The following is a 10,628-nucleotide window of genomic DNA, read 5'->3' as shown; positions in this document are numbered from 1 at the left end:
TTTTGTTTTTCATTTTGTCATTGAAGCTGAGTAAATAGATTATTTGACAAATAACTCTTGAGCCTGGGAGACGTTCAAATCAAGGAGTAAAAAATATGAAATAAATACCCACAATTGTACATAACATAACTTTTGATGTAAACATTTTTTTCTTGCTCACAAAAACATACTGATTTAAATAATGATTTTTTTCTTAATGCGCTTCTGAATAAAATCTAAATACATCAGAATAGAGAAGCGGTCGCATTTTGCGAGTGGTTTACAGTCCTCAAAATCATTATGCATGGATTTGAATTGTTTAGAAAAGCTTATTAGCCTTTATTTAATTCAATTCAATTTATTTTGTATTCCCCAAAAATCACACATTACAAATGAGTAGCCCCACACACAAGTAGCAAGTGGGGCAATATGGGACAAGCTCCTTAAGATAAGATGGTGCATCACCAATCAAGGCTTTGTAGGTGAGGAGAAGAATTTGAAATGTGATTCTTGATTTTACAGGGAGCCAGTGCAGAGCAGCTAATACAGGAGTCATGTGATCTCTTTTCTTAGTTTTTGTAAGTACACGAGCTGCAGCATTCTGGATCAACTGGAGGGATTTAAGAGACTTATTATTATATATATTGCAAGACATTGAATTGTCAATGTGTGGTGCGCTATTTGGCCAGGTTTCATAAAAAGTTTGAATATTAGGAAATATTAGCTGACTTTGCCTTAGATTTTCTCAACAACTGAACAGTAAAATCTCATGGAAATAACCATGGACATAACAGAGGTCCTCATGAACAACATACCAGTGGCATTTGTATATACACCTTTAAGGATCCGCTTAAAAAATGTTTTAAATATTGGGAAATGATGATATCATTTCTCTTTTTAGCTGACTTTGTCTTTAGTTTTCTCAGACTGTACAGTAAAATATCATGTAAATAGACATGGAGATAGCAGGCGTCCTCATGAACAATACCACTCCCTCCAGGAAACACACAACACCTTAGTTCTTCGGTTCCTGATGGATTTATTATTAAATATGTATTCGTCTCACGTGCACCTCAGTCAACACCACCGTCATCTGTATAAATACCCGTCAACATACATTGGCGTTCACATTACACAAAAACAGTTTGCACGTGAACATGCGTAACGAAACATGAACATAAAGAACGGACCTCTGGCTGCACACAACCGAGAGGGGAATGGTTCCACTTCGTTGTCACTTTAACTTAAATCTTTAACTTTAACTTCTACCGCTGCACGTGTCTTCAGGAGGTTGTCGCAACTAAATGCCTCCCGGCACAACATAGGACATACAAATAGTTCCTATCAAGTGTAAATACAAACAGAATCAATATTCAAGAAACAAGTTGTACAAATATTATGTAAACAAGCCTATTAAATAATGACATAAATAGTATTTATGGCAGTTAAAAACAATATGCCAGTGTCATTTGTATATACACTTTTAAGCATCTGCTTGAAAAAAATGTTAAAATTATCAATATCATATTTTCTTATAAGATGATTTTGTCTTTAAATTCTATTTCTACTGGATTGACCTCTGCTATGTCCATGATTGTTCTCATGAGTATTTGCTGAACAGTTTTTTTTCTAGATTAAAGACAAAATCATCTTATAAGAAAATATGATGTTGATAATTTCGCAATATTTGAACAGATGCTTAAAGGTGATAAATAATATAGATTTATTGAGATATATATATATATATATATATATATATATATATATATATATATATATATATATTTATTCTGTAAGGAGAAGAAGACTTGCTGTGCGCACGACCAAGTATTTGGGAATTCTGAAGCATTCTTCAAAACTCAATTTGCATATGCAACACGTCGTTAGAAAGCCGGAAGTCTCCTCGGGAGTCTAGACGAAGGGATTGACAGGTCTAACTGAGGAGAGTAATACAAATGCAGTCAAACAAAAACGTTTTCATGGCACGGCAAATATATCGCGTTCTCCTGGCATGAACACACAACACAAAGAATAGTAGTACGTGTGAACTTTTTGTTGATGCCATAAGCACTCAAAGCAGTATTCATCTTACCTCAGCGCGGAGACTGTATGCGAGGCACCACCAGCAGCCGGGGAGGGATGCAGGTCTGCAGGGTCAGCAACGACCACCTGTCGCCCCGACGCATCCTCCAAGTGTTTGTTATTTACGATGAAAAACCAACACATTAAATCAATTCATAGGCTCAAAGTCATTTCCAGCGGACACTTATCAAATCAATCATAGATGAATCAGTCCGAGGAAAACCTTTCACCCACCTCCTGTCTACCTGGAGGCTGAGTGCACCTTTAAGCACGGCAGCGCCGCAGGGTGCCCAAACGGCTCCGCGTCAGAGAGGACTTCCTGTGTGTTCTTTTCCAAAAGTGTGTACTTTTTAACAGCTCGAGTGATGAACTATTTCTGCAGCAGCAAGGTCGACATGGTGATAAACGGCGGCTAAAGTAGTCAATGTGCATTATTGCTTTATTAGTATAATATAATTTATATTTGAGGGTTTGTATTCACACTGAAAGTAATATTAGAAAATCTAAAATTCAGTTCATTTGATTTTTAATTATTATTGCACCTGTTTTGAACGCTGAACAAATGGTGCTCCAAAACATTACGGTGGGTTAACCCAGCAACCTGCCTCTCACCAAACACCTGCGTGAGCGGTGGCCTCTTAGAGCATGCGCAGTAGAGAGGGAGACGTGGTGCGTGACCGCCTCTGGAATTATGACTGAACTCCTGTAGATGTAATGATTTTATCACTGCCAGTTGTTTTACGATCTCATGAAGACAGTTTCAAAATGCTTGTTTTTTATGTGCAAAGTGTAAGAGAGCGCGAGCACGAGAGCGCGCGCGCGAGAGAGAGAGAGAGAGAGCGAGAGAGACCGCGGGAGAGAGCAAGCTAATAGAATGCTTTGATTCAAGTATGTGACGTCACATTCTGTGGCTTCGATGTGACGTCACATTCTGTGGCTTCGATGTGACGTCACATTCTGTGGCTTCTATGTGACATCTCATTCCTCTTTACTGAAACTATAACAGGAGGTATCATTTTTTAAACCTTACAACTACTTTCCAGAATACTTTCCTGCATCACAGAGAACACTGTCCTTACAAAAGACACGTGGAAAACACAGAGAACACAGAAAGTTATACGTTTTCAAATGGAGAAAGTAAATAACGACCACAGCAAGAAAGGCAGGAATAAGGTGAAGAAGACAAAGGAGTTACCGATCCCTTTCACTGCCTGGGACAACAGGATTTCCATCTTCGCAGGAAGACGTGGATTTATCAGCCTGCAGAGGTCAATTCTCCCCAGACAGAAAATAACAACACCTATCTGAGGAAACAGTGCCCGGCACATGGAGTGCGCCCCCAACAAGTGGCTCAGAGAGCTTCTGGGGGTGAACAAGCTAGTAGACGGGCTACCCAGCAGAGAATTGAGCCCAGTAAACCAAAAGATGCTCCTTTGCAGGTAACATCACAGTGGAAAATACTGCCACGCTACTGCACCCTACAACAACTAAGAGAGCAGAGAGAACGGCAGCAGCTCGGGCCCAACGTTATAGAGGAGGTCAACAAGCAGGAAGAGAAGGAGGCAGCTGCACCTGAGAAGGTTCAATTGAAGGCCCAAGAACCCATAAAGGACCTTAAGGAGAAGGTATCTCCCCAGACAGAAAATAACAACACCTATCTGAGGAAACAGTGCCCGGTACATGGAGTGCACCCCCAACAAGTGGCTCAGAGAGCTTCTGGGGGTGAACAAGTAAGTAGACGGGCTAACCAGCAGAGAATTGAGCCCAGTAAACCAAAAGATGCTCCTTTGCAGGTAACATCACAGTGGAAAATACTGCCACGCTACTGCACCCTACAACAACTAAGAGAGCAGAGAGAACGGCAGCAGCTCGGGCCCAACGTTATAGAGGAGGTCAACAAGCAGGAAGAGAAGGAGGCAGCTGCACCTGAGAAGGTTCAATTGAAGGCCCAAGAACCCATAAAGGACCTTAAGGAGAAGGTATCTCCCCAGACAGAAAATAACAACACCTATCTGAGGAAACAGTGCCCGGCACATGGAGTGCACCCCCAACAAGTGGCTCAGAGAGCTTCTGGGGGTGAACAAGTAAGTAGACGGGCTAACCAGCAGAGAATTGAGCCCAGTAAACCAAAAGATGCTCCTTTGCAGGTAACATCACAGTGGAAAATACTGCCACGCTACTGCACCCTACAACAACTAAGAGAGCAGAGAGAACGGCAGCAGCTCGGGCCCAACGTTATAGAGGAGGTCAACAAGCAGGAAGAGAAGGAGACAGCTGCACCTGAGAAGGTTCAATTGAAGGCCCAAGAACCTCGCCATTGGACAGGAATGCACACCAACATTCAGGAAGAGGAAGAGGAAGAGGCTGCTGCACCTGAGCAGGTTCAATTGAAGGACCCAGAACCGATAAAGGACCTTGAAGAGAAGGTAGACGAGGACACCAGCCAGCTCGTCTTCGAACAAGATAATGCAACTCTAAGAAGTGAAATGGAGGTTTTAGAAAAGAAGGCCAAACTAAATGAGACTCTCCAGGAGGAGTCTCGTCTCCAGAACATTAAAGAGATCAGTGACCTAGAGCTTCAACTATCATCAGAAAAAGTCACTGAAGCTGTGACCGGCCACAAATTAAAGCAGTTGGAGGAGGCCCTTCAGGTGCAAAAGGAGGGCCAGAGGGAGGTCGAAATGAACCTGGCCCAGAGCCTTCAATTGCTAAAGAAGAGCCAGGAAGACACAGAAAGTAACCTGGTTCACCAAAGAGAGTTGAGCAATCAACTACAGGCTGCACTGACCGAGACACTGACTGAATCCAACAGTCAACGGCTCCAGTGGCAAGAAGAAAAGAGCCATCTCCTCCAGGCCATGAGCGAAATTAAACGCACCCTGGACGAGATAAGAGTGGTCCAAAGGCCTGAAAGACTGTCTTTTAGGAAAAGATTCCTTCAATTCTTCAGGCGAGCTAGACAATAAACACGCTAGAGAAAAGTCCCGGCCACGACCTTTCTCTATAGCTTTCCTGTGAGGTGTGGAGTTTGCATATTCCATGCTTCAGTTGGGTTTTTTCTCCGGGTGATCCGGTTCTCCCAACATAATTTAAATTTAAAAATGTAAAATCAAAATCAGATCAAATTAAAGCTGCGAGCAGCGATGAACGGGTTCTTGCTCATCTGAGCCAGTCGGAGGCGCCGGCGAGATGCCGGTTCGCTCGGCTGAGAACGCAGGCCCAGGCGGTCGGACGTTTTACCGTTTGTCACCTAACGCTGATTTATTTTTGACAGTACGTGGCGAAAACCTAAAGATGCTCTTTTGCCTACAACTTCACCGTGGAAAATACTGCCACGCTACTGCACTCTACAACAAATAAGAGAGCAGACAGCTGAACGGCAGGTAGGGCTTCAGCAGCTCGGGCCCAACGTTATAGAGGAGGCCAACAAGCAGGAAGAGAAGAAGGCTAATGCACAACTAGCATTAAAAACGGTCACTGAAGCTGAGACCGGCCACAAATTATCATCTGAGCCAGTCGGGGGCGCCGGCGAGACGCCGGTTCGCTCGGCTGAGAACGCAGGCCCAGGCGGTCGGGAACGTTTTAACCGTTTGTCACCTAACTCAGATTTGTTTTTGCAGGTGTAAAGTAGATGAAACGTTTACTACGGCACATTGTGAATGCCAGAAAGAGGGGTGGGAAAAAACTGAGAGTGAGAAAAAAGAGAGGCTATCAAAGATTCTTACAGCTCGCTCTAGAGTTTTGGAGAGGAAGGGGAGGAGAGAGACAGGTCTGTAGTTGTTGACTTCAGATGGGTCGAGAGTGGGCTTCTTCAGGAGAGGGTTGACTCTTGCCTCCTTCAGAGAGTTATGGAAACAGCCAGTTGAGATGGAGGTGTTAATAAGATGAGTGAGAAAGGGAAGAAGGTCAGGAGCAATAGACTGGAGAATGTGAGACGGGATGGGGTCAAGGGGGCAGGTGGTCGGGCGGGCCGAGGTTACCAAGGTAAGAACTTGATTGGGAGACAGGGGGGTGAAAGAGGGAAGCGAAGGGGAAGAAGATGAAGTTAATGGAGGTGGATTACTAAAGAAGGAGCGTATGTCATCTATCTTTTTTGTAAAGTAGTCACCAAAGTGGCTTGGTAGAAGGGTGGAGGGAGGTGGGGGGGGTGGAGGGGGGGAAGGGTGGGGGGGGGGGGGGGGGGGGGTCAAGGAGGTTGGAAAAAATAAAGAAGAGCTTTTTGGGGTTAGAAAAAGAGGATTCAATTTTGGAGTGTGTATTTACACAACAGAGATTGTGTGCGCTCAAGAGGGTGTGTATAGGTCAACCAACATCTGAAGGAATGTTCAAGAAAAGTAGTTTATGTGCCGGTCGGGGATAATGTTGTTAAAGTGAGTTTGCCTTTAAGTGTGTTAAAACAAAAGGGAGCATCACATGATCTCACCACAGAAGAAATGTGGATGACTAGTTCTGTTGAGAGATATGAAAGTAGGCCCAAAGATGATACTTTTAATGACATGTGCATGGCAACATTTGCATCAGAGTATCGTGTTCTGTCTAAAAAACGAGAAGTCGGTGAATAGAATCCAACAAACATCGGGTTTCGTTCCCTGCATCACAACAGCATTATAGCAAAACGTGTACTGTCAATGTATATATATATATATATATTTAGCACTTAATAAATACGACACTGATTAAATAGTCATCAAATTTTTAAAGAAAATCTATTATTATGCCCTCATTGAGAAAGCTCCCACTCAGTTTTTTGCTTTACCCTCAAAAAGCAAAAGGCACTGGTAATGGTACTCCTGGTTTACTGGGATGGGGTTCGAATCCCTGCAGTGTCCTGCAACTGTATTGGCATTGACATGAAAGATGTGATATTGGGCTATATAAAATAAACTGAATTGAATTGAAATAAATTATTATCTGCCCAGAGAACTGTTTTTGTTGCTGCAGTTTACATTCCTTTTGATGCAAATCAAAATAAATACACAATTGCACTGTGTGTTTGTCATGTTTTTATCGTTGCAAATGCGCAACAATCTGCTTTCCTTGTTGCATAATGACAAATGATCCTAGAACGGGTGAAATGTTGAATATAACTTTAAAAGTATGCTTCAGAGAGTTATTTGAAGTTTGTGAGTAAATATTGGCTTGCATATGTGTTTAGGCCTTGTGTGGGGCCCTTATTAACAATGGACACAATAACAGGAACTGGACATTGACCCCTTTAATATTCTCATTTATTTATTATTTTTATTGATTGTTAATTGTTTCCTTTATTCACCTGGCATGTGTGTTAAACCCATGCACGCCTGGATGTCCTGTGTGTCCAAGTGTGCAACACTTGCCTCATCAATTTTATCATTGATATGGTCAACACTCTAGCACAGTAAATCACAAATATATTGAATTATATAATGCTTGTATTTTCAATTCAATTCAATTCAGTATATTTGTATAGCCCAATATCACAAATTACAAATTTAGCCTCAGAGGGCTTTACAATCTGTACACATACGACATCCCTGACCTTTGACCTCACATCGAATCAGGAAAAACTCCCCAAAAATAACCTTTCACAGGGAAAAAAGTGAAGAAACCTTCAGGAGAGCAACAGAGGAGGATCCCTCTCCCCAGATGGACAGAAGCAATAGATGTCATGTGTACAGAATGAACAGAGTTGCAAAGTTACATAAACACATTGACATGAATATGACAATGTATGAATGAAACTCCAATCCATGAAACAGAAGGAGGTAGAGAGGAGGGGGGGCGGGCGCATCAGCAGGGCCAAGGTGGGAGGCCGGCTCACCAGCATCAGACACCTCCAGGTCCAATGGACCCTATGAGACGTGAAGTCACAACGACTCCGGGGAGGAAGCAGAGTTAATAAGGTGCAATGGAGAGATGTAAATTCATTCATAAGGAGAGAGAGAAGAGGAGATAGGTGCTCAGTGTATCCTAAAACATCCCCCAGCAGCCTATAAGCCTATAGCAGCATATCAAGGGGCTGGACCAGGGCAAACCTGATTCAGCCCTAACTATAAGCACTATCAAACAGGAAAGTCTTAAGTCTATTCTTAAATGAGGTGACTGTGTCTGCCTCCCGGACTGAAAGTGGAAGCTGGTTCCATAAAAGAGGAGCTTGATAACTGAAGGCTCTGGCTCCCATCCTACTTTTTAGGACTCTAGGAACCACAAGTAGCCACACATTTAGTGAGCGCAGCTCTCTAGTGGGGCAATATGGTACTACAAGATCCTTAAGATATGATGGTGCATCACCAATCAAGGCTTTGTAGGTGAGGAGAAGAATTTTAAATGTGATTCTTGATTTTACAGGGAGCCAGTGCAGAGCAGCTAATACAGGAGTAATGTGATCTCTTTTCTTAGTTTTTGTGAGTACACGAGCTGCAGCATTCTGGATCAACTGGAGGGACTTAAGAGACTTATTAGAGCAGCCTGATATTAAGGAGTTGCAGTAATCCAGTCTAGAAGTAGTTGTATGGTTCACAAAGTCCACAGTTCAGTTCAATACACGCAGGGGTACATCGTTTTGATACGTTTTCAAATCAAATTCAAATAAAAAATATCCTTGATTTTAAATATATTTGTATTTATTAAGCGCTTTAACACGACATGACATCATTCACACATTCATACCCTGATGGGAGGAGCTACGGTTCCACCTGCACATCAGGACTATCTAATCACACACATTTCATACACCGTTGGCATAGCTACGGGAGCAATTTTGGGGTTAAGTGTCTTGCGCAAGGATACATCGACATGGGCTATAGATCTGCGGATGGAACCGTGGATCCTCTGATTGAAGGACGACCCTGTTCACCACTGAGCCACAGTCGGCCCATGTGTACAGGAAGCTGCAGCATTTCCTGTTTTTTCTTTAACACGTGGGCTGCTGTTGTGCTTCTGTGAAAGAAGGTCGCAATCTGATCTTAGCTGGGAGGCGACAGATCAGCTGCGCTGCTGTTGCTTTCTGAGACGCTAGATTCATGACATTGGCAAAGCATCCAATGTTATGAAGACTCAAGGAGGTGTGTCTGAAGAACATAGCTCTTTATCTCCAACTCAGTGGTAATGTGCCATTAGAGTCAAGTAGCTCTGTGTAGCAACAGCGTGTGCTTTGGATATTTGATTCTCTATTTGGGCTTTTATTTTCTTGTACAACAGGAACTACTGTCTGGCCGAAATGTGTTAGTAAAGGAGTTGTGTCACAAGGTTCAAATACATAAAGTGTGTTTGCAAAGCCTGCAAATTATGCTTTGCAAACAGTCCACCACTTCCTGTATCCGCTCTTTGGCACTAGACAACATGCCTCAAATCATGCTTCATACTGCTCTTTAACGAGTGTAGACAACATCATGTAAATGTCATGTAAATCAGATGGTGTTTGTCACATAATACTGACTCTATGACTGAGTGAAAATAGACGAGTCGAAACCTTGAATGTTTTGATTTGCAAGATTTTGATAACTTAGTAAGGTATTTAGATTTTACTGATTTATTTTAAAGTCTGTCCGATGATTTACCTAGGAGGAGTTCGATAGACTAAGGCCGAAGAAATGAACGGAAAAAAATCACCCGAAACTTCCGGGACCATTTAGAGCATGGTCCCAAGAGACTTTCTTTTCAGTTTACATCTTTTACATATGCCTACCAAGTTTTATAAATGTAGGTGAAACGTAGCGCTGGGGCTGCGTAAATTAATATTTGTAGGGGGCGCTATCGAGCCATATTGCCATTCTGAAGCATTAAAATCGTATCAGGTAACTACATCTTTGACTTTAAATGTGTGTGCTAAGTTTAGTTACGTTTCGAGCATGTTACATTGGTTTATTCGGTCACGGCGAAGGATCAAACGTCGACGATCAAACTTCGCCGATGCTCCAACTCGCCGCCCGTGAACGAGTCCATACAATCTTCACAGCGAAGCATTATCAAGGTCTTAAGTCTATTCTGACACATTCTGAGAGGGATCTGATTAATCTGTGAGGAGAAGGGTATAAAAGTAGAAAACATGTAACCTACTGTTGCCACTAGGTGGCGCTATGACTAGAATGCAAAATTATCATATGGCTGTCTTCAGGGTCAGTATGTCATGACATATGAGAAATATGGAGCAGATTTCATAATGTATGGCCGAGTTAAAAAAACTTCCATTTTTGAATGGTGTTATTTGCCGTTGCGGCCTACGCACATAGTTTTATATTTTTAAAATCCTTTGATAACTTTTCACTGCTAAGGTCTCTAGATCACACTGCCCGACTGTCATCACTGATATGTTCAACATATCTCTGTCACAGGAGAGAGTTCCCACCTGCTTCAAGACAGACACCATCATTTCACTTTGGATCTCGTAGCTGTCCTGAGATCAGGAAGCAGAAGCAGAGTTGTAGTCTTACACCCTTCTGAGACAACCAAGGTAGTGAACCACTTAGTCCTGAACACCATTTTAACCTTATCTGGAAGCAGGTATGTTATTCAGATGTATGTCACATCGTTTACTGTCAGCCTCTCCCCTTTAGGAGACTACGGAGGCACCCTCAGAGATATAGTCT

The sequence above is a fragment of the Cyclopterus lumpus genome, chromosome 7 (assembly GCF_009769545.1).
Source record: "Cyclopterus lumpus isolate fCycLum1 chromosome 7, fCycLum1.pri, whole genome shotgun sequence".
NCBI classification, from domain to species: Eukaryota; Metazoa; Chordata; class Actinopteri; order Perciformes; family Cyclopteridae; genus Cyclopterus; species Cyclopterus lumpus.
This window is presented reverse-complemented; position numbering follows the sequence as displayed.